Below are 24805 nucleotides of genomic sequence, written 5' to 3'. Positions count from 1 at the left end.
GTGGATACACAAATTCGACTTCATAAGGTCGAATCCACAAATTCGAATTAAGTAGATTCGAAATAGTTTTGTAGTGTAGACGTACCCTAAGATACGCAAAGCACCTTCTCACACTGCTATGACAAATTCATATTTGGTATTTGCTTCTTTTCAGTGGTGGTATGGAAAAGAAGAGGGAAAATGATCAAACATGCTATCATATATTTTGCACTTCATAGCTCCTATCAGTTCCGATATAGTGTCTGTGGACCCATTAGTCTCAGCTGAATTGCAGGTATTATTCTAAATACACATTCACAGCATGCACTGTATAGTTTTTATAACAGGGATCCGTTCTGTGAAGTATGCTCATGGGCATGTATTATTCTTAATATGCATTCTCACAGTGCAGCTCAGAGCTCTTACAATAAACAGAATGTACTCTATCAAGGTGATGCATCAGCAATCTATCACATCAACCTCCACATTAAATCTTTATGAAAAGCAAGTATGATAGGAAAATATCAATACTTTGGCACTTCTGGATGTAAGGTACGGTATTATGTTGAAGGAACTCAAATTGCTTAATGCACATTAATTAACTTATCTCATGAGGTTCAGTGCTCCAGATCTAATAAGCATACAGTATTAGGATACTTACCTAAACCTCTATAGTTCAGAAAGGGACTTGTTCCAAAGTGCTTTAGATAAGAACAAACTTTGTGAGATTTCCAGTACTCCTGATTTCCTTTAGGGTCTGAATCAAAGCCCACTGTAGTCAATGGGAGTCTTTCCATTGATTTTGATGAGCTTTGGTCCAGGTCCTTAGTATGATAGCAAGAATAGCTCTTTCTGCACTATTTTGGTTCATCCATTTCCATTTGACATAGGCAGGAAGTGCACAGACATGTAAAAAATAAAAAGTCCTTTGTGTATATTTAATTGTATTTTTAAAGTCCAAACACTGGACATTTTAATTTGAAAGAAGATTTAGTTAAGGAACAGATCTGTAAAACGTATCAATCTGGTGAGCTAATGATCTTGTGCTTTTCATTTTGGTAAAGTAAAAAGCAGCTAAACATAGTTTGGCTGAAGGTTTGTATGCCAAGTTTCACCTTGAAGTCATTTTGGCTGAGTCCCGGTGAAAATAAAAGTGCAGGGAGGAATGGTTCACTTTTTATTTATGCCAACGTAAATCAGGAGTAACTAACTACACTAGAGTCACTAGAATTTCACCAGTGTGAAAGTGGGATGAGTGAGAGGAGAATCTTGTGCACCTACCCGGGTGCACGGGAGGCTCAAGGAACACTTGCAGTCCCTCAAAGAAGCCCATAAACACCATGCTAACCAAGATTGTCACACTTCCCCCAATTTGGCCATAGTGGACAAAGTGTGACTCTGTGCCCAGAACTTTAAATTGAGCTACCCATCCACCAACTAAACTACCACTACTTGGGCCCCTTTGAGATTGTAGACTGGGTGAACCCTGTGGCTTTCAGGTTATAGCTGCCAGATTCCTTGAAGATCTACCCTGACTTTTACTTCCCACTTTTAAAGCCCTCCCCCGAGATCCTACACCGAAACTGCTCCCACCTGCCAGTGCAACTCAAAACAGTCCTCAGGCTGGAGGAGTACTTAGTCCACTGAATCCTCAATTCTCAGCGAGTTAGGGGAAGGCTGTAGTACCTGGTTGACTGGGAAGTCTATGATCTGGATGAGTGGTTTTGGAAACTGGTAGAGAACACCCATGCCTCAGACCTTTTGCAAGAGTTCCATTGGAAATATCCCAAGAAACCAGGACCCAAGGCCTGTAAGAGGTGCCCTTGAGGGGCAGGGTGTACTCTCAGGAATCAGGGCCTGCAGCAGAACTAGTCCTTGTGCACCCTAACGAGTGCAGCTGGCCTGTAGAATAATATAGTTGAATGGAAGAGTCCACAGAGCAGCTCTTAAGCCCATTAGCAGGTCAGCAGCAGCTTAGAGTGTTTGCCTGTGGTTGTGATAGCTTCTGAACCTGGCTTCACTCCAGCCTGGCCTCATTCCTGGTAACCTGGTCCTGATGCTTGGCCCTGATTCCTAACTTGTGACCCTGGCTCTAACCACTAAGCCTGACTGCCCATGTCCTGGTCACTGACACTATCCCAGCATTTTTATCAGATGTGACAGAGGCAGCATATGATAAGTATGCAGTAGAGGTTGCTGCACTGCATGTTCCTGCAGTGCTCAGAATTACAATGCTGGGATTCACAAATGGCACAGCAATTTAGGACTGTGTCCAGTTTTCAGCATGTTTTCTAAATGATCTGGATATCCAGCCTATTTTTAAGAGAACTAATTGAGATTTCACCCTTTTTTCTTCCAGGCAGTCTTATATCAAGCTGTAAGAGAAATGGTGAGCAGTCTTACTTCAAACTGCAAGTAAACTGTTGAAATCAGTCCTCAATGCTGCTAAATGTTTTTTAATGCAAAATGCATGACTATAGATGGAAGTATCTGGTGTTAGCAAGATGGCAGGATTAGTGTTCTGAGCTGGGGTTAATATAAGAAAGAGTGGGAGAGACCACAGTTGCTCCCCTTCCCTATGGGAAAGCACCTATTCCTTTTCCTTTCTCTCAGCTGGGCCAAAGAATCTGAAGTGGAAGCAGAGGGGAGCAGGTACCAGGCTTCCTTACACCAGCAACAACATTATAAAACAAAATTAAAGCTTGTCTATGTGGGAGAGACAGACCATGGAATGAACTTCCCCAAAAATTAAAGGCCACTACAACCATCACCATCTTCCATTCTTAGTGCAAAGCACATTCTTTGACCTTGTATTCTCTAAGACCATGTCTATACTACTGGCTAAATCAGCACCGCTGTGATTGATGCAGCGATGTTTATTTAATGGGTCTGATGAAGACACACTAGATTGATGGGAGAGCGGTCTCCTGACAATGTCTGTACTCCACCTCCCCCAAGAGGTGGAAGCTATGTTGACAGGAGAGCATCTCCCTTCAACATAGTGTGGTGTAGACACTGCTGCAAGTCGACCTAAGTTACGTCAACTTCAGTTACATAGGAGGAGAGAACAAACATGTGACATGTTATTCATGTCACTTAATGCACTATTGTAATGCATTATAGCTACTACAGTGATGAGCAAGGTACAAGAACCTCTACAGAAGTGAACAACAGGTTCCTGGGAGAAGAAGAGCTGTCCCACCTCTTTCTAGAGACACTTAGCTGCCTGCCCATCTCCAAAGGGAGCAGGTACAGAAAGAGACCTACAGAAGAGCGGACTCACTGCTGGTGTGCCCCTTGTGGCTGGGTGTGGCATATCAGCTCTTTCTGCTCTAGCACCCCCCTGTGGATAATCATTCCATTCCTATGGTGGCCTCCCTTCTTGTGACTCAGATCTCTGGCCAGGTCACATATAGTCCATCTCTTCTTGGGTCAACCAATAGTCCAACAAACAATTGGTTGTTTCCCTCACATTGGGCTTTAGTTCTAACTCTAGATTCACTGGTCTTTAACCCTAGTGTCAGGGGCTTTCACTAGTTCTTTCCCCTGGTTGGGGGGTGGGGAAGTAGGAGGGGTTTGGCTTCACCTTCCTCAGTGGACAGGTAGACAAATCTGGGCCCTCCCTTTCCACTGGATTTCTGGTCCAGGGACCCTTTAATAAGCAGTGGGCCTGACTACACAGACCCCTTGTTGCCTTCCTGTACCACTTCCTACCTTGCCCTGTTCTGGGCCTTTGCCACAGCCTCTTCCCAAGCCCACAATATATCAGTTCCTCTCTTCCTAAGCCTCTTTACAGGCTCACTGCAGATTTTCCTAGCACTTTCTGCTAGCCAGCTAGTTCCACTCAGGAATGGCTATAGGTTTTTTGCCTATTTTCAGGTCAATTCCTCCCCTCCGCTTCCCCCCACACAGAGCAGCTGACTGGAAATAAAAAAAGTCAGCCCATAAGCGAGCTGAGAAAGAAAAAGAAAAAGGCAAGTAATACAGTGCCTTTTGGAAGTTGGTGCCCTCAGTGACTGCCCTGCTCACCAACCCCTAGAGCTGGCCCTGCTTTTGCTATAGGTGAGTTTTCTCCGTTCGCTTGGCAGGACAGTCCCTGACTCATCAGGAGTCTTCCTATTCTCTGAAGGATCCTCCATCAGTGCAGAGAATCCTGGGCAGATTCAATTCCTCCTGCTTCCTTCTCAAATACTATAGGTTTCCTGTAACAGGCCTACCTTCTTTCAGGAAGGCTCTGTCTGCTAGCTGTCCAACTCAGCTCCTGGCTCCAGCCCAGCTTCTCTCACTAAATGAGAGCCAGTGATCTGTCCTCCTTCATATTCAGTGCCTAACTGAACTAGGTTCAGCCATTTTAACTCTTCCCTCCAGGCTTGACACCTAATGAAGGTTTAGCAAGACAATGCTGATTGAACCCACAGGCTCTCATTATCCTTTCTGGCCCAGTGTAGGCTTGGTACACCCCATCACAAGACCTTTCCCAAGATCCCCCTTCTCTTCAAGGGGAAGAGAGCTCTAGGGCATCAAAATGAACCTATTGTTAAGAGAATTCTATATTAAAAATGTAAATGTGTATGTATGTGACTAGTCAATCCATTGGCACATAAGAATATTGTTATGACTGGCATCACTATGATTGTAATACATAGTCTTCCATGTTTTTTCTGAACCACAAAAATCACTTTTGGGAAGACATGTTATATTGTTTTGCTAAGCAAGATTCTTGGTTCAGGGATCTGTGCGAGAAGTGGCTTTGCTAACTAAAATCAATTCTCAAGGGAGACTTGCTCCCTGGGAACTTGGCAATAGTGTTGGGCTGAAATTCTTGAAAGAAGAGCCCTGCATGCTGTTTGACCACCTCTGCAGCAGGACTTGCAGTGTGTGCGCGTGTAACTAAAACAAGGTATACTCTGGAAATATTCAGGTTCCATGTCATTGATTTCACCTTCATCAAGAAGCCTACCTGCAAAACTCTAGAATTCTGCTACTGTGCAGCAGGGGAGTGACACTGGTGTGAAAACAAGCACACTGTTGTTGGAAAAAGGGGACAACAAACGGGGCTTTGTTCAAAAGTTTATAGGTTCAATAATGTCATTGTTGCGTACTACACATGTCTTCCTAAGCAGTTCTTAACGCCTGCTAGCTCCCTCTCACTTCCTGAGACTCCATAGTAAAGTAAGAGGAATGAATTTAGGAAGATTAAAGGGAAGAATACAAGGCCACCTGAGGGTGAATGAGGAAAGATGGAATGTGGAAAATGGAAATGGATAGAGAAAGAACATGAATAAAGAGGGGGAAGAGAAAGAATGGAAGAAAAGGAGGAGAGAAGTTTTGGCAGAAGGAGGAAGGAGAAGTTCATCACAAGGAAAACATACTACAAGGGGGAGAAGTCAGACAGAAGGAAATACAGTGAAAAACCAAATGACTTAAGGAAAGGAAGAAGAATTCAGGAGATATAGTAAGTAAAACAAAATTTTTTACAGATGTTCTGGTTACAAAATACTGCAGTAAAATGCACAATAATGTTTAATGTAGGGGCATGACTGTGTAGATGGAAAAAGCTAGACAGCGTTGATCTAAGCTGGGAGTTAAGCACAAGAGATCAGCATTCTTAGAGGCTAGAAACAATGTTGTGAAGATGGAAAGGCCTGGTTGCAGTGCAATCTTAATGGGGTAACTGAAACTGGGGAAACTTCTCATGCCCAGGAGGAAACTGGTGAACCTTTTCACACCCAGCAGGAGCCTCCCTAAAATGACTTTCTATCCAGTCCAGACCTGACACAATTGACAAGCTCCTGTGATCTGACAGGGGGAGGACAACACTCTGAGAGAACATTACATGCACGTAGTGATAGCCAATGAGTTTGTTATTCAGGAAGTCCAGGCTGCCCAGTTTCCCCTCTTGGAGTTAAAAAATAACTGGCTCCATCAGGTAGGACAGGACTCAAAGAGAGGAAAGCTATGCTATCAGCTCTTAGTCTGACAGATAACCAGGAGGGAAGTCTTATGACTTGCCCATACTATACCCTCCTCTGGCCACCTAGGCAGGGAAAAAATCTTGGAACAGTTGCTGGCCCAGTTCTGTTGGCTGAGGATCCACAAATGGGGAGCTAAGTTTTGTACAATCTGCCCTGAATGCCAACAAGTGGCATCAAAAGGGTTGGCACAGCCCCCCTGGTTCCCTTACCCTGGTAAATAAACCCTCTGGAAGGGTAAGGATTGGTATCAAAGGACCCCTGGAAAAAAGTACCAGAGGGCACTAGCATATATTTATTAATTGTAGTCGGTAATGGCACTTAATACCTGGAGGTTATTGCCATGTGTCCCATGACAGTCCAAACGGTAGCAAAGGAGGTAGTGAAAATCTTTTCCCACGTAGATGGCCCACACAGGTCCTTACTGACCAGAGAATGAACTTCACTAACCTCCAGTTAGTGTAAAAGGTTTGGGAACTCTTCAAAGTCAAACCCCTCTGAATCTTGGTCTATCTCCCCTCAGACAAAATGGTTAGTAGAAAGCTTTAAGCAGACACTAGATAGCACACTAAAATAAATAAATAAATAAATAAAATTGAAAAATGGATCCTCAAAAGTGGGGCCGGATTCTGTGATATCATGTTTTTGCAGTGCAGGAAATGCTGCAAGCATTAATGGTTTTTTCAGTCTTCCATTTATTTTATGGATGAAAGGCCCGGAGAATCCAACATCTCCTTAGGGAAACCTGGGAAGATCAACTATCGCGCTCCCAAAAAGTACTACAACATGCCATACAAATGCAGGAACAGCTGGACTTTGTGGAATGATCTGCCAGGGAAAATCTATTGGGAACCCAGCAAACTTAGGGCTGGTGTTAGAATAAATGAGCTGAAGAAAGTGTTTATTAGCCTGGGGATTGGGTCTTGCTGTTTCTTTCTAGCACAGAAAGAAAATGCCTGGGCCCATATGAGGTCATCTGATAGGCTGGGGAGGTGGACTATGAAATGCATTGTCCAAAATAAGAAAAAAGAGAGACAGATTTATCATGTGAATCTGTTGAAACCATGGTTGACCCAAAAGATCCCAGGGATATCTGACTATCTGTGGCTGCATGCACAGGCTCAAGCAGGTCCCACTGATGTTCTGTTAGCGGTAGTTATTGCCCCAGGTTTATATTGGCAAGCCGGGAATCTCTTAGAGCACTATGGCAATGTGTTCTCCTCTCAGCCAGGTAGAGCACACTTCCTGGCACACCAGATTCAGACAAAGGTAGGAACGAAGCCTGAACATAAGACCTATTGAATCCCTGAGAAATTCCATGGAGCCATAAAGAACAAGGTTCAGGCAATGCTAGAACTCAGCGTCATTAAGGAATCCAAAAGTCACTTGTGCAGTCTTGTGGTTGGTCTTTTTGTTTAACGCTTTCATTACCTTCCCAACTATCTATGAGCTCTGCGGTGTTAATTTGTGAAAAAGCCCTTTGTAACTGTGCATACATTCTAAAAAAAAATACTTATTTCAACTTTTCATTGTTTAATAAAACACTTTCTAAAACCGTACAAACTTAATAAATTCTGGCATCATAACTTTTCTATTTTCTTTTTCAGTCTAACACTGTGATGGGTTGGGTCACAGAAACCCCCTTGGGAACTGCCACCTGATGTGCTGAGACTACCTCCGAGTCTGTTTTCCCTGGCAGCTTGGGACTTCACTGTCCTGCCTGGTTGTGCCAGACATGCTAGCCTGCTACAAAATAGACCCAGGTCTGAACCATGTCCCCCAAAAGCTGCAGGCTTAACTGAAAACAGCTTAAGAAGTGCTCCTGTCTCCAGCATTCAGATACCCAGCTCCCAATGAGGTCCAAACCCCAAATAAATCTGTTTTACCCTGTATAAAACATATACAAGGTAAACTCATAAATTGTTCGCCCTCTATAACACTGATAGAGAGAGATGCACAGCTGTCCTGCCTCCCCCCCCCCGTATTAATACTTACCTGGGTTAATTAATAAATAAAAAGTGATTTTATTAAATATAATAAGCAGAATTTTAGTGGTCCCAAGTAATAACAGACAGAACAAAGTAAATTACCAAACAAAATAAAATAAAACATGCAAATCTATGCCTAATACAGTAGGAAACTAAATGCAGGTAAATCTTACCCTTAGAGATGTTCCAAGCCTCTTTTACAGACCAGACTTTCTCCTAGTCTGGGTCAAATCCTTTCCTGTGGTACAGTCCTTGTTCCAACTCAGGTGGTATCTACGGGATTTCTCATGACTGCAGCCCCCTTTGTTCTGTTCCACCCCCTTATATATCTTTTGCAAAAGGCAGGAATCCTTTGTACCTCTCTGGGTTCCCACCCTTCCTACTAAATTGAAAAGCACCAGGTTAAAGATGGATTCCAGTTCAAGTGACATGATCACATGTCACTGTAAGACTTCATTACCCTCTTGCCAGCACACAGGTAGACAGGGAGACTTACAAGTTAACAGAGCCATTTACAATCAATTGTCCTGGTTAATGGGAGCCATCAAGATTCCAAGCCACCATTAATGGCCCACACTTTGCATAATTACAATAGGACCTCAGAGCTATATTTCATATTTCTAGTTTCAGATACAAGAATGTTACATTTATACAAATTGGATGACCATACTCAGTAGATTATAAGCTTTGTAATGATACCTTACAAGAGACCTTTCCCATGAAGCATATTCCAGTTACATTATATGCAGACTCATTAGCATATTTTCATAAAATCATATAGAGTGCAACGTCACAAACACATTTTAGCTGAATTTTTCTTGGCAGCACTAAGCTTTTTTTTTTTCCCACTCATTTTTTAACCTTGTATACTTTGCCTGCAAAGGTGTATTAATTGAATATAGTCCTTGAAGGATGGCTGCTTTTTACTCTGACTTTATTCAAATAGGTAACAGACATTGTTTTCTTCCTGACCTTTCAGGAATTATTTTATTTCATTTGTGGGTTATTTTTTGATAACTCTGATTTGGTTTTTATGCTTTTTTGCATTCATTCCTCAAGGTGGCACATTTTGTTTGTAATGTTTTAGCCACCAGAAATAATTCCTATAAAACCGCTGCCTTGATTTGGCCTTTTTTGCCTTAGGATAAAAAATAAACAAGCAAACAATACCTAGATACATTTTTTCCCCTGGCTGCCAATAGGCTCTATTTTTTGAAAATTCAGTGGCATTTAACAGACGTTTGCTGTGCTTTGCCAGTAATTTATTTATTTATGGCATTCAACGGACCTTTGCCGTGCTCTGCCAAGCATTTTGTTTACATTAACTCCCACTTTCTGGAGGTTTTTGGTTTTTTTTTAAATCTGGTCTCCATCTCCCCTTAATACTTTTCTGGGGAGTCCATAGGGTCCCTCCTTAGATTTAACCCACTTCTATAGCATGGCACTAACTTCCTTATATTTCAGCCCTTAAACCCTTCCAACGCTATTTGCATTAATGTTAGGTAGTGAGTCCCACACTAAGGGGTGTAGACTTAAACTTCTTCAGACGTGGATCCTGGGTTTATTCTGGGCTCGTCACTGAGGTTACTTAACCTGTTCCAGATGAGTGGCTCTTGGGTTATGGCACCACAATGTGAGGGTTCTCCCGAGACCTTGTCCATTTGGATCCCCAGGAACTCAGTTCAATTCTAGTCTTGTCACTTAGGTTCCTTTATTTGGCATACCGCAAAGCTACACTGAGCTAATCAGTCTCAACCATAGCAGGTGAATATAGGGGTAGTCATTAGGCAGACTGTAGGCCAAATCTGGACTGCCAGACACTTTTGAATAGACCCCAAAATATTTGTATTTACTTATTATTATTGTTGTAATTATTTTTTTATTATTTTCTCTGGAGTCTGGACCTTGACTATACCTTGGCCAAAAAATCTGGACCTTGACAAAACATAATTGACTACCCCCAGTATAGAGCATACCACATATCCACAGTTATACAGAAAATCTCTTCCTTTATATATATTTACATATATATTTACATATTACATTGTATTACTATACATTGCAACAAATGTTAAGATTGGATTAGTTGCTTTGTAGGAGCTCCATGCACAACATATTCCTTACCTCCAGGCTTATCTTGTCCATTATAAATAGTTCCCTGGGCATTTCCCCTTATCTTAGCTAGAACAGACATTCTGTTTCCAGCCTACTTACCACTTTATCTCCCTAATCCTGTCTCCCAAGAAATCAGGCCTCGCCCATGTCCAATTACTTATGTCAAGCCTGATCTACAGTGGTTCTAGTACTTAAGCCAGACAACACTATTTGGTTCTGTGTGATCTCCTGAAAGCTAAATGCTGTCTCACAGTTCAATGCCTATCCCATGTTGCAGGTAGAAGAGCAGCTAGACTGTTTAGGGAAGGCCAGGTATATCATAGCCCTAGACTTGACAAAAGGTTATTGGCAACTACCCCTTATGCAAAGACAGTGTTCACCATTCCCCTGGGTCTTTTATAATTCACTATCACACCCTTTGGTTTGCATGGGGCTCTGGCCACCTTCCACATGTCATGGACCACATACTTCACTGCCATTGCCAGTTTGCAGAGGTGTATCCCAATAATGTGGTTATCTGGCAGTCACACTTAGTCCATATAGCATCTCTACCACAGTCGCTGGAGGAGGCTGGAACCATAGCAAACTCAAAACATTTCAAATTTGGCATGCAAGAAACTAGATATCTCAAATATCTCATGGGGAATGGCCAAATCCAGCCTCTCCAGGACAAATCAGTGTGGCCCTGAAGAAAACCCAGACCCGACAACCAAGAAAAGTGTGGGTATTCCTAGGCTTAGTTTGCTATTATCATCACTTTATACCCTACTTTGCAACCATGGACACATCTTTGATGAACCTCACGATGTCATCAACACCAAAGGAGGTATGGTGGATGAGGGAGTGTGAAAGATACAGGACATTTTATGTTGATGTGGTGTCCAGATTCTTTGTTACTATTTATTTTGCTGTATGGAATCTGGGGGACAGTTGAGGATATTATGAATATTAATATTGTAAAACTGCAATGAGTTATGCCAGATAGGCCATGTAAGATATCTGCAAAAATGTTATAATTTGCCAAATATGGTAATCTCCAACGTGACCCAGGGTGCCTGGGGCAGCCCTCACTGGAAATGTCAAGGTCAGGGCAAGCTGCAAAAGGGAGAGCAGATACTCCCAAGACTGGTGGGTAACACTGAAGTTAAACTCCCCAAACAGTCACAAACTGTGTTTCTGATGCCCTACACTGGTTATCAAGAAGCAAAAAAGAAATCACACAGCCCCCTTTATTGCATTCCAGTCCTCTGGCTCCCAGACAGCACATAGGTCCAGTACAGTGAGAAGTTATTTAAAAAACTCTGCTCACATACACAAAATGTTCTTCTGACCCCAAAGGGTCAGCCATGTTACCAGGTCAGTATAGGCTTGGAGTTTACCCAAAATACCACGCTGCCAACCAATCCTTTAGTATCTAGGTTTATTATGAGGGGAAAAAAGAACAAGAAGAGAGATGTTAAATGGTAAAGCAATCACATACATACAAGGATTTCAACGTCCATATATCACATTCTTAGCAGTATTGGTGAGTTTGCTGGCTTGAAAGTCCCTAAATATTGTTTTCCTAAATATTGGCATTAGAGGTATGAAACTCAGCATAGTTGTACAATCTAAGAGAAAGAACCTGGCCATTTGCTCTGACAGATCGATCACCCACGGGTGCTTCACAGTGAAGTGAGCTATACTGATACAACATAATAATTAAAATAAAGTGAAACTAAAGAATAGTGACACCTACACAAAGATGGATCTATGTACTGAAAAGTAGACTAATTAAAATAATCTGCAACGTAAAACAGACAACAAATGTGATGAAGATGGGAGGAAAATATCTGGCACTATAGTTCATCATGATTGCTCTTTATAAATATATCAGAGGGATTAATATTAGGGAGGGAGAGGAATTATTTAAGGTTAGTAACAATGTGGACACAAGAACAAATGGATATAAACTGGACACTAGGAAGTTTAGACTTGAAATTAGACGAAGGCTTCTAACCATTAGAGGAGTGAAGTTCTGGAACAGCCTTCCAAGGGGAGTAGTGGGGGCAAAAGACATATCTGGCTTTAAGACTAAGCTTGATAAATTTATGGAGGGGATGGTATGATGGGATAGCCTAATTTTGGCAATTAATTTGGCAATTGATCTTTGATTATCAGCAGGTAAGTATGCCCAGTGGTCTGTGATGGGATGTTAGATGGGTTGGGATCTGAGTTACTACAGAGAATTCTTTCCTGGGTGCTGGCTGGTGAGTCTTGCCCACATGCTCAGGGTTTAACTGATCGCCATATTTGGGGTCGGGAAGGAATTTTCCTCCAGGGCAGATTGGCAGAGGCCCTGGAGATTTTTCGCCTTCCTCTGCAGCATGGGGCACAGGTCACTTGCTGGAGGATTCTCTGCAGCTTGAGGTCTTCAAACCGCAATTTGAGGACTTCAATAACTCAGACATAGGCTAGAGGTTTGTTATAGAAGTGGATGGGTGAGATTCTGTGGCCTGCGTTGTGCAGGAGGTCAGACTAGATGATCATAATGGTCCCTTCTGACCTTAAAGTCTATGAGTCTATGTAGGGAACAGCTACTGCCCCTCACTTGCTGTGATTCCCTATTTATTAATTTAAGCCCCAATCTTACAAACACTTATGCATGTGACTATCATTGCTATGTGAGTTGCACCATTGAACTCAATGGGGCTGTTCAGGTGTTTTAGACTCGGCTCTTAGCTTGAGTCTCTTGCAAATACATAATAAAATAATTGCTGCATGTGTTCTGTCTGAAGCCTACAGCTGTTGTTTTCTGTAGCGTACACTGTGGGTAATAACTGTGGTTCATGTTGCTAATATACAGAAAATTAAATTTAAATTCTGCACCCAGCCAAATACATTTTTCACTACCCCTATTTCTGTTTTAGGAAAGTTGCCTCAAGCAAGACCTGTCTGAACAAAAAAGGAAAAGGTTCCACATTTTCTAAAATTCCTCTGCTGGCCTATCTGCTATCCTTAAACCGGTACCTCTCTCTGAGAGAATTAAAGCCCCAGTGGCTTCATCAAGTCCTGTTCCTGATGATGGCCTTGAACCCACTCCCATTGGAATCAATGGAAAAACTTCCATTGACCTCATGGGAGCTTAATTAGATGCCATAAATCACACTCATCCAACCATCGAACAGAACAAAACAATGTGATTTATTTGACCAATCCCAAGTAACCAACACAGCTGAAATGTTGATCGTCTGCTATTGAGCTCTCACTGAGATCGGTTAGTGATCAGTCCTGAAAAATATCTTGTAAATATGTCTTTAAGCAAGTTTGATTAATGTATACATTTGAGGAAATTGTTATCAATGTGTCATGGACAGAAAAAGACATCTCTTCAAGCTTCTCACTCATTTCAGTTGAAGCAGAAATCTTTAAAAACTTACTAGCAACGGAAGGGGAAACACCCCAAACATTGGGGCATGGGGAATAAATTATCTCCTTACCTCTAAAGATGGTCCTTTGCTTTGAAGTACATTGGTTGTTGGCAGCATGAAGAATGCTTGCACAGGCAGCCACTGCCAAAACTGTATTTGCTCTGTAAATACAGAGGATTTCAGTCTCTAAGGCTATCAGCTCATTGGCTGTCACAACAAGCACTACGTTAAAACAAAACAAAAATCCCATATGGCTAGAGGAAAACAGGCAAGAGCTATTATTACTCATGTATTATGTACACTTGAATATTGAGTTGTCTTTTTTTTTTCCCTTGATGAGATTAACCTTGAATGTCTAGACAAAAAGGCCATTTAACGGGCATTATGCAGTTTGTAAACACAGTCTCATAATGCAGGAAAGAGACTCTTTTTTAAGCACAGGCTTTTTAGTGAAGCCAAATAACAGAAGGGATGTGTAAAAACTGTGTGAATAGCCTTACGAAACAAGGGGTTTATGGTAGGCAGGGGATGGGAAAAGCAGAGAGAGGCACACACACAAATGTTCAAATCTCAACATTATTCCTTATTTAATGTAACTACCTTCATTTTTTTTTAATTTCAGCCTGTTTGAGACAAATCATTCATTGTGTGCTTAACACAGGTCAGACCATGGATTCCAGCAGAAATCTTTACACTGGCATCCTCTTCATAAATCTGGCCCTGATTAAATATGACTCCTCCCTTCATCCAAACATTACAACTGTTCTCCTCAGCTATTGAAAAGAGCTTTAAAAGAAATAGTCACCTAGTTCCCATGATAAAGGATCAAATCAAGTGATTAGCTATTCTAAAGGGCTCACTGAGCCATGATGAGTTGTAACTGTACCATGAAAAGCAACTATTAAATATTAAATTAGTTCCATCTAAAAGCTCAAGGCACAAAGTTATATAGTGTACTTGCTGGGCCCTTAGTGAAGTGGAAAAGGCTGCAGGTTAACTTTTAATGTGTTCATAAAAGGAAAATTGTTTTTGGCCATTGTACTGCTTTTATTACAACCACATGGCAAATGAAGTTATGCTGATGCACTTACTAAATGAAGTCTATCTTCTCATAAAAAAATATTCCTCCCCATAGACAACAGAAACAAGAATGGATAACAGGAAAACAGGGATGAATAGCTCATATCTGATTACTAAAGTGTTCATCCTTCTATTCTCAACGGCTGGGACTTTCAACACTCGCTGTAATCATCTGGACAAACATCTTTGAAAGTGTGTCCTTAATACTGACAAATGATCTTAGCAAAACATAATGTTAAAAGTTGAATAGCTGTGTGGAAATGGAAAAATTAGGGCAAGTATCAGTACAGAGACTAAAAGAGGAACTAGTATAAGACTCAAAACCTCCATCTCTGGCAGTGATCTTTAGGTGTTCCACATGTCTGAGAATGCAATGCTCCTTCAGCCACCACCCCAGGTAAAATGTACATCAAAGGTTTCACTTGGGAAGCTGTGACTTAGAAATTAGCTTAGTTTACAGGGCACAGAAGTGTTTTTGCTAAAGGAACCTATTTGTGTTGTTTTTAATATTGCTTTCATGTATTGATGGATAACAGCACATATAGCAAAAAAGATAGACAATTAAAAATCCAGACACTGAAGGAAAACTCTATGGGTTCATTTAAAAAAATATAATCATTACACTTTTAAAGGTCAATTCCTGGTAAAGTGGAGTTTTTTCCATTTACTTCTTTGATGACTTCTTTGATCCTAATTACTGATTATTTTCTGGAAGGGGCTGATCACCCTCAACTCGCACTGAATTCAGGTTGGTTGCTGGGAATAAGTTGTGGTCCATAGGGCCTGATGCTGTAAAGTGTTGAGTTCTCGGCCTCAACTCCCAGTGGACTCAATACTTTACAGGATCAGGCCCCATGGACCACAGTCTTCCTAGCAACCAACCCGAATAACTGGGATAGGCCCTGCAGTTCCTTGCATTGGTAGGTGGAAGCAATCTGTGCCATCCTTTTGGCTGTGGATGCTCTGTAGCCACCTGCACCTACTGTTCTACCAAGGGGCAATGGCTGGTGGATTTGCCCAGTGGTGGCTTTGCTGCAGCCACCTTGTCCCCAACTCTCTGCCTCCTGCTGTGCAAGAAGTAGCTACAGGTCTGTGCTCCACAGTTGCAGGTAATTCACACACCCTTCATTGACTCCTGAAATTCTCCTCCCCCCATTCCCCCCCCACCGAAGAACTATACCACTTCCATTATATATCAGTCCCTCATCACTCATGGATGAAGGAAGACAAGATTGTGCTGTAAGAATGAAATTCACCAATATGCAGAAAAGACAGCTTATACGTAACTTAAGTCCTCAAAATAGGATTTAAGTTCAACTTAAGTGCTCTATAGGTCTTGAGCAGACCCACTGCATAGGGGTGAATTTCACTTTACATGAATGGGAGTTATATACAAAATTATTCAGGTCAAATATATAGTACAATGCATTCAATTTTCCATGCTCATTTGCAATACTGTATGCTGATAAATAATGTTCTTGTTTGAAAGAAAGAAAGAAAGAAAGAAAGAAAGAAAGAAAGAAAAATTTAACTGCATATTAATGCAGCTAAAAAGAGAAAAAAAGCAATTCATTCAATATTCATTCCAAACTGGGAACAAAGGAAGTTGATAACGGCTCATCACTGGAATCACAGAAGTTCCCCTTTTCTTGAACTTCCTGTTTTTCAGACTGAAGCAGTGAAAATGCCGAGCACCATTATAATCAAAGAACAACACTTTTTTTTCCCATTCAGCAATTAATCTTAGCCTAGCTGTCAAAAAAAAAAAAAAAAAAAAAACCCCCAACACTCTATTACCCTGAAGCAGTAATACTCAAGGAAGCAAACTCAGCTTTCAGAATTATAAGCTTCTTTTGTTCAGGCTTGTTTTGCCCTAGCTTAATCTGGAGAAATGTATTTTCCCCTTGATATGAAATATTTTTCTTTTCACTGCCACATTTCATACATAACGTGGCCCTTCTTGCCAAATGAGATTCCAGGATTCAAATGTGACAAAGACCACTTCTTTGACATAAACATCTACAGGCGAGATAGTTGGGAGTATGGCTTTAATAGGGGATTCTAAATGCCTTAACTATCTGAAGTGGCACATCAAGGTTTTTCCTCAGGTGAAACTTTCAATAATGAAGGTGAAGTATTACATTCATAACCCATTCATGGTCCTATCATAGCCCTCAGGAAAATGCAGTACTCAGTGATTACCACTCTTTAATATTACTTCCCATCTTCCTTATCTTACAGTGAAATGGCATATTATCTTTAATAAGAACTCCAGTAAGAATTTTAGAGCTTCCCCCTTGGAATTGTAATTCAGTTATTCTCTCCTCTAAATTTTGTTATGGCTCCCTCTGTAGAAACTGGGGTTCCCTCCCAAATTAGAAACTCTAGAGCAAAAATCTTTTTATTAAATCTTGTTGAGTCTGATTCACCACTGTGTTACTCCAGTTTTACATCAGTGTAACATTGAAATCACAGTGGTGAATCATGTCTTTAGTTGACAAGCTTCCAACGGTGGACAGAATCCCATCAGGGAAAACTTCATCAGACCCTGTTGTTGAAAACTGACAAGGAAAATCCAACTTATCAAAAGTCCAAACTGCATCTGAGGCAGCGAGTCATGAGGTAACGATGAGGGAGAGTGTGACTTCTCCTTGTGTTATCTGGATCGATGATCTGCTAGGTCACTCCAGTCCTATACTCTGGGAGCCAGCCTTACCCTGCTCAGCTGTGAGAACCCCCACTCCCAGGATGTTCCCGTACAGCCTCTAGTATGTAAGCTACTCCCAGCCAGATGCTACTTGGATTGTGCAACTGAATGACATTAGCCAGTATGTCCAGTCCCAGACACAACCCTAGGAACCTTTGTCTTGCAGTGTCCAGTTATGCCTTCTGGACGCTGCAAGATTATGTAAATCCATCAATTTAACAAAGAAATTGATATGTACTAGCATTGTTATCCCAAGGGAAGTCTTTGACACACTTTAGACCAAACACACTGCTTCAGGTAGAATAAACAAGCAAATTTATTAACTATAAAAGATAGATTTTAAGTGATTATAAGTGAATGCACAAGTCAGATTTGGTCAAATGAAATAAAAGCAAAATGCATTCTAAACTGACCTTAACACTTTCAGTGCCCTTACAAACTAGATGCTTCTCACCACAGACTGGCTGGTTGCACTTCAGCCAGGCTCCCCACTTTGATCAGCGCTTCAGTCGCTTGGTGGTGGTGTCTGTAGATGTAGGTGAAAGAGAGAGGAAGAGCATGGCAGATGTCTCTCCCTTTTATCATGTGCTTTCTTCCCTCTTGGCTTTGCCTCCCCCGCCTTCAGGGTCAGGTGAGCATTACCTCATCGCAGTCCCTGACTGACCAAGGGAAGGGGGGTGACGCACTCGAAAGTCCAACAGATCCTTTGTTGCTGCCTAGGCCAGTGTCCTTTGTTCCTGTGAGGCTGGGCTGGGTTTGTCCCATACATGCCCTGATGAGGTGGGAACTGCCCCTCTGTTCCTGGAGAGTTTTGCCTGGGCCTGTTTTAAGCCATGAGGACACATTTTCAGCCTCATAACTATATACATGAAATTAAAACCTATAACATTACTATAACAACAATTACTATAACATTACTATAACAATAATGTTCAGTGCATCATGAGCCTTTTGAAGACACCCAACATGACAAACTTTGTATTGGATACCACACAATCATTTTATAAGAATGAACATGGGGGTGCTGGTGATTCCCCCGAGGGATAGAGTGTCACAGAGAGACTCTTTACTTCAGTGCTTTGTGAGCTGTGAATGGAACTGGTTAGAAATTTTTCAACAAAACACTTATTGGAAAATTGTCAGTTCATCAAAACCGAAACTCTGTGCAGGAAAGGGTCAGTTTCAGCAAATTTCTCGTATCAAACATTTTGGAAAAAAGTTTTGAAATTGCCACAACATCCTGTTTTGACATTTTCTAAATGAAACATTCTTTTTTTTTCAGCATGAAACCACTTTTTGTTTTGAAATTTAAATAAAAACACACAAAAAAGGACAGATTTTGACTTTTCATCTTGATTCAAGACTGGGAAATTTTTTGAAATCTCCAATTTTCCTGTGATGGGACAATAATTTCTCACCCAGCTCTAGCTTTAAAGTAATACAAAAATTTAGTGTGTTGAGAAGATTGCATTGCAGCTGTCTCTCTGTACTCTTGGACTGTCTTTTTAGGAGGCATACTGAAATGTTTTAGAATATCTACTTACAACTGCTCACAACATGAAAAATGAACAATACTTAAGCCACAATAGCATAGTAAAAAATGCACCAATCGGTATGATTACATAAATACACATTGGGCCGTTTCCTCAGCTGGTGTGAATATGCATAGCTACCCTGAAGTTAATAGAAATATGCCAATTTACAGCATCTGAAGTCCTAGGTCTTTATATGTTATATGCACCCTCAGAACCTGCTGGCTTCTTTTATATTTAATAGACAGACTTTTTAGGGCTTGATTGTTATCTCACTTACTCTGGTTTTACAACTGTGACTACATTGACCTCCATGGGATCACTCACTTTCTATGGGATGGTGAGGAGAGTAGAATTAGTCCCTTAGTCTTATTATACTTTGCATACCCTTATATAGAGAGGTTTGGCTAACTTTTTTTCCCTTAACTCCACCCTGTACGCTTGAAATCTGGATCCCAAATGTAGCCGGGAGCTAACAGGTGCAACTTTTACGGATGTCCCTGGGCCAAAATCAGCAGTGATGTAAAGAGTGGTGTGATTTACACAATGGGTGTAAATAGGCAGAGCTTGTCGCAAATTTGAAACATATTGTTTCAAAGAAGATGTCATCAGGAAGGTTTTTTGGGTCCAGGATGGAATTTCTGATCAATATCAAAGAGGTGGAAGAAGCTAGACCTCGGAATAGCCAATAACCTGGTGGTTAGGCCACACATGTAGGAGACTGAGTGTCTGATTTGTAGTAGGTACTTGAAATGGTGGGGAGTTGAACCTGGGGCTTCCTCTATCACTGCACTAACCACCAGGCTATTGGCTAGTCTAAGGTTTCTGGCTCGGGCTCCCCTCAGCCAAAATTACAAAAAGTGTCAGTTTTGTTCCAGTGATGAACAAAAACACGTGAGAACCTCAACATTTTCCATAACAGGGAATTTTTGTTTCCCAAACAGCCCTTTCAACAGGGTGAAGAATAGCAATAAACAGTAAAGCAGTGTAATTTGAACTGTCTTGGCATCCCCTGATTATGCAAAGATATAGATATGTACATAGGAGGGGAGGGATAGCTCAGTGGTTTGAGCATTGGCCTGCTAAACCCAGGGTTGTGAGTTCAATCCTTGAGGGGGCAGCTTAGGGATCTGGGGCAAAAATTGGTCCTGCTAGTGAAGGCAGGGGGCTGGACTCAGTGACCTTTCAAGGTCCCTTCCAGTTCTAGGAGATTGGTATATCTCCAATTATTACTTTACCTTATGTACTTATTTACCTCTGCATTATTCCTGTTCAATGATCATGTAGCTCTATTGTTATACATTTGCTCCAGTGTAAAGCTAGAGTAACACAGTCCCAGAGGGCATTGAATTGGGAGATGTAATAGGAAAATGAAATGGCACATGTGTGAGAGAAATAGTATGGGCCAAGGCGATGGATAAAAGGGAAGATAAGCCCCAATTTCCCAATTTGGTTGGGCAGTATCTGATCCCCCAGAAAGATTAGCCACATTTGACATGGACAGTCCTGAGCATCAGATCAGTTCAGAGCATCTGAAAAAACATTTTGTACAAGAAAAAGCTTGAGACTATGTCACAAGACTCTTTTCAGTCCATACCCTGGTGAAGTGAAGCCTAATTCTCCACTCTATTCTGCTGGTGTAACTCCATTTATGCCAGTGGACATCCACTGACATAAAACTGCTGTGGAGAATCACACCAGTGAAATCTAGTATTAAACTTACTAACTGCTTTTTAATTGTTCTTAATCATAGATTAATAGAGTTGGAAGGGACCTCAAGAGATCATCTAGTCCAACCCCCTGCTCAAAGCAGGACCAATCCCTAAATGGCCCCCTCAAGGATTGAACTCACAACACTGGATTTAGTAGGCCAATGCACAAACCACTGAGCTACCCCTGCCTTCCTTAATAATTGCTCTTAGAGTTTGGCATCAAATTTACACCAGATGAAAGTGCTACAGAGAATGATTAATATTAGATTCAGGTCATGGCTAACAAATGCAGTCTTTTTTTCTTTTATTTTCTTTTTCTTTTTCTTTCTTTCTTTCTTTCTTTCTTTATTTTTGGAAGCTAAAAGCAAATGGAGTGTTTTTGCCTCAAGGCAGAACTCACAGCTTTCCCATCTAGAGATGCTTCCACCTACACACCAAATATATGTGTAAACCTGTTGGAAGTTTATCAGGGCAGGTCACCAGCCTCTGAAAATATAATTTGGTTTCCAGTTATATCATTGTCCAAATATTACAGACAAGCAGCGTCTTGTATTATACATTCATCAGAAACAGGGCAGTAACTACAGTAGGGCAAGCGGCGCAGCTGCCCAGGGTGCAGAGCTGCTGGGAGCAAAAAAATGGGGTGGCCCACAATATTGCGGCCCACTGAACCCGTCCGGAGCAGGTTCCCTGGCACTAGTACCCAGGTGGGATGGCAGCAGGGAAGGCACTGAATGATGCGTGGCTACTACTGAGCATCCATATTATCATCTACCTCCATGTCTTCTTATTCTCCTTAGAGATCCTCATAGTCCTCCTGCTCCCCAGGAATAATGAAAATAATTAGCTAAAATTATCATTATCATTGTCTTTCAGAAGAAGAAAAGCTGTGATCTATGTATACTACAGCCAAATCCTCCTCTCCAGATAATTTTGCTATCTAAGGTACACTGATTGTCCCCCAGCATCTAACCTTATTGCTATCACTTTATGCTAGCACAACAACCTGAGCCACATCCTCTCTACTTAAAATCCTCCACCCCATGTCCCTAACTCCTTCCTTTTACTAATCAAAGTGTGCAAAATAATTTGACTAAAATTTCTGTGTAGCAAATTGCTGTCCTCTGAGGAGTTAGATTATGATGATGAAGCTGTGTTGGTTGTGCCCAGGCAGGACTATCCCTTGGTATCTGAACATGGGCTCAACTGTCATTTTGGCAGAGCTCCTTCTCCATCCATCGCTACCTCATTATGAATACAGGTGTGAGGTTTTCAAAATTATTCAACACCCACAGTTGGGGCCAGATGTTCAAAAAGAGTTCAGTTCCCATGAGAGTACTGTGAGCTGCTGAGCACTCTTTGTCCATAATACTTGAGAGGAATGATGATCTTGCATTTCAAGCACTGGACTGAACATGTGGGTTCTGCTCTCAGCTTTACCACTGACTTTCCGTGTGCCTTCAGACAAGCCAGGTAACCACTCTGCCTCTGTTACCTCATCTGCAAAACATGGATAATACTTCCCCAAAGTGTTACAGGAATTTTCAGAGTCTGGTTTGCTTCCAGCTCTTGTGAACCAAACCCTGGAAATTTCAGTCTGCAAACCTATCAGTAGACAGTCCCCAAAGGGTTTGCACAACTCTTCTTGTTCTAGTCCTATTCTGTAGGCAGAGGAGTTCAGTAAATTACACTTAAGGAAAGTGAGGCACTGGATGTAGGGAGTTGCATGTGAGAAGAAAGAGCTCCAGGTTTGACCTATTATTTAAGGTTGTTATCTTCTCTGCCTTTAGTTCTGTTATTTTTCACTCTTCCTAGAGTGTGAATATCCCTTTTCCTTTTGTGGAGTGATGTTTTTCAAGCCAAAGCAATTATAGCAATCTTTGAATAGATTTTTTTTTCCAGCAAGGTGGCAAACTGCAAGACCCCTACAAGAGATAATATAGCAATGCTTCTCTCATCACAACAGGCTACAGAAGGCATACAGAATGATCTTCAGTTTGCCTGCTGTTCAAGACATACTAGACTCACTTAAAACAGTGAACAATGAAATAAATAAGCGAGAAAACATGAGGTAAAGTGTGTGTGTAGCTCTCTCTCCCTACGTGTATGGATAATAGATAGAAAAAGTGTCCAGAAAATAGCCTTCCATATCTGAAAACCAATGAATGATCATGTATAGATAATGAAACAAACCCACTGAAACCAGCTAGCCAAAGAAGGCAAGATTACATACAGTCAGGATAACTGTATTGATATAAAGCAATTTATGTTAGTCAAAAAATGGGATAGGGAGAGGGAACTCTAATTTCATCATTTAATATTTTTGATGAACTGCCTGATGGAGTATGTTGGAAGTACAGATTTTATTGTATGATTCATTTAAATACGAGGTTCCACTGTTGTGAAAAGATTGTTTAGCACTGATTGCTTGAGTTTCCTTCAAGATGATCACCCACTTTGCTATGAAAATATTGCATCTTCTGTATTATGTCAAGTGCTTACTCAACTGGGGTTTGATATTAAGCTTGTCGGGGTTGATGAAAATCTTTCCATTGTATGGATTCCAATTTATTTTTAAAAAGCTATATACAGATTGGATCAAAGGACTTTTGCCTGGTGGATCCAACAATGATATGGCTCATTGGACCCTTTCTAGGTTTAGCTTTATTATTGCAAGAACTCATTTACCTTGCTAGAGTTCAGCTCTGTGCTCCTGCTCTGTATAAAGATCTGGAAGCATTTGAAACAATGCTGGATTGAAAATTGATAGAAGTTAAAGCCTTAATCCCTTGAATTTTTCCCCACAGGGAGGTGATAAATCTCATGATATACCACCTCAGCATAGGAAAAGACAGTGCTGCTTTGTGATAGACATAGTCCAGTGAGGGAGCTAGGCCATCATAGATTCCAAGATCAGAAAGGACCATTGTGATCATCTCGTCTGAACTCCTGTATAACACAGACGCTGGAAGTTCCCCAAAATAATCCCTAGAGCAGATCTTTCAGGAAAAAATCAATCTTGATTTAAAAATTATCAGTGATGGAAAATCCACCACAATCCTTGGTAAGTTGCTCCAATGATTAATTACTCTCAGGGTTAAAACGTTACACCTTATTTCCAGTATGAATTTGACTAGCTTCAGCTTCCAACCGTTGGATCATGTTATACTTTTCTCTGCTCGATTGAATAGTACACTGTGTGTTCCTCTTCAAAGTATTTATAGACTGCAATTAAGTCACCCCTTAACCTTCTCTTTGTTAAGCTAAGTATACTGAACTCCTTCCCTCAGGAGAACTGGAACTACAGCTCCCACGAGTAGAGCTGGTTGGAACTTTTTCCCCATGAAAAATTTAAACAAAAACAAACAAAAAATGTGTTTTTGTCAATATCCCCCAAATCGAAAAGTCACAAGACAGAAAAAACATCAGTTTCTTGGTAAAAAGGCCACATTTTCTGAAGAAAACAAATACTTTCAGTGAAGACTTTTGTTCAGCTGAAAACACAAATTTTCTGTCGAAGGAAAATTTTCAACCAGTCCTACCTAGGACACATTAGGGCAGCACACTAATGCAGATATTAATGCCACTCTGAAACAGAATGATTCTTTTAGATTATCCCACAGAAAATATTAATTTTGACTAAACTTTATTTTACGACAGGACTATATTTTGTTTGACAGTTTTCAGCCAGTCCTACTCTCCAGCTGCTCCACATATCACTTGCATAGAACCATCTGATACTTGAGCTTCATTGGGGTGGAGTGGATGGCACACATTGTGTTTGGCTAGAAAAGTGAAAGACACACAAGTCTAAAAGGTGTAAAAATATTGTTAAAAGAAAGAGACAAGTGGGGAAACTCTTGAGACAGAAAAGTACTGTTAAAAATCTCTTCCTCAGAACTTTCACTGTCATTTTCATGCACATAGGGGTTTTTTTTAATGAATAAAATGCCTAACTCTTATAGCACTTATTGTCAGTAGATCTCAAAGTGCTTTACAAAAGAAGTCAGTATCATGATCCCCATTTTATAGCTGGGGAAACTGAGGCACGGAGAGGTGAGTGGCAGTCCAGTCCTTTATCCAGTAGACCACACTGCCTCTCTTGGCCTCACTCTGTTAAATAAGAAGGCTCTAGCATCACCTTAAAATTAAAACAAAGTATAGTTTTGTGATCTTTACTAAATTGCAATTTTGCTAGACCTGAGTGTTGGGATCTCAGTGACAAAAATTCAGGGAATAGTCTTCATAATTTTGTACTACAATCCTGTTGTGATGTGCTGTCATAGTTGAGCAAGCAAAGTGGAGGGAAT

This window comes from Mauremys mutica, chromosome 3 (assembly GCF_020497125.1).
Source record: "Mauremys mutica isolate MM-2020 ecotype Southern chromosome 3, ASM2049712v1, whole genome shotgun sequence".
Lineage (NCBI taxonomy): Eukaryota > Metazoa > Chordata > Testudines > Geoemydidae > Mauremys > Mauremys mutica.
The sequence above is the reverse complement of the archived record's forward strand: the minus strand, read 5'-3'. Positions refer to the sequence as shown.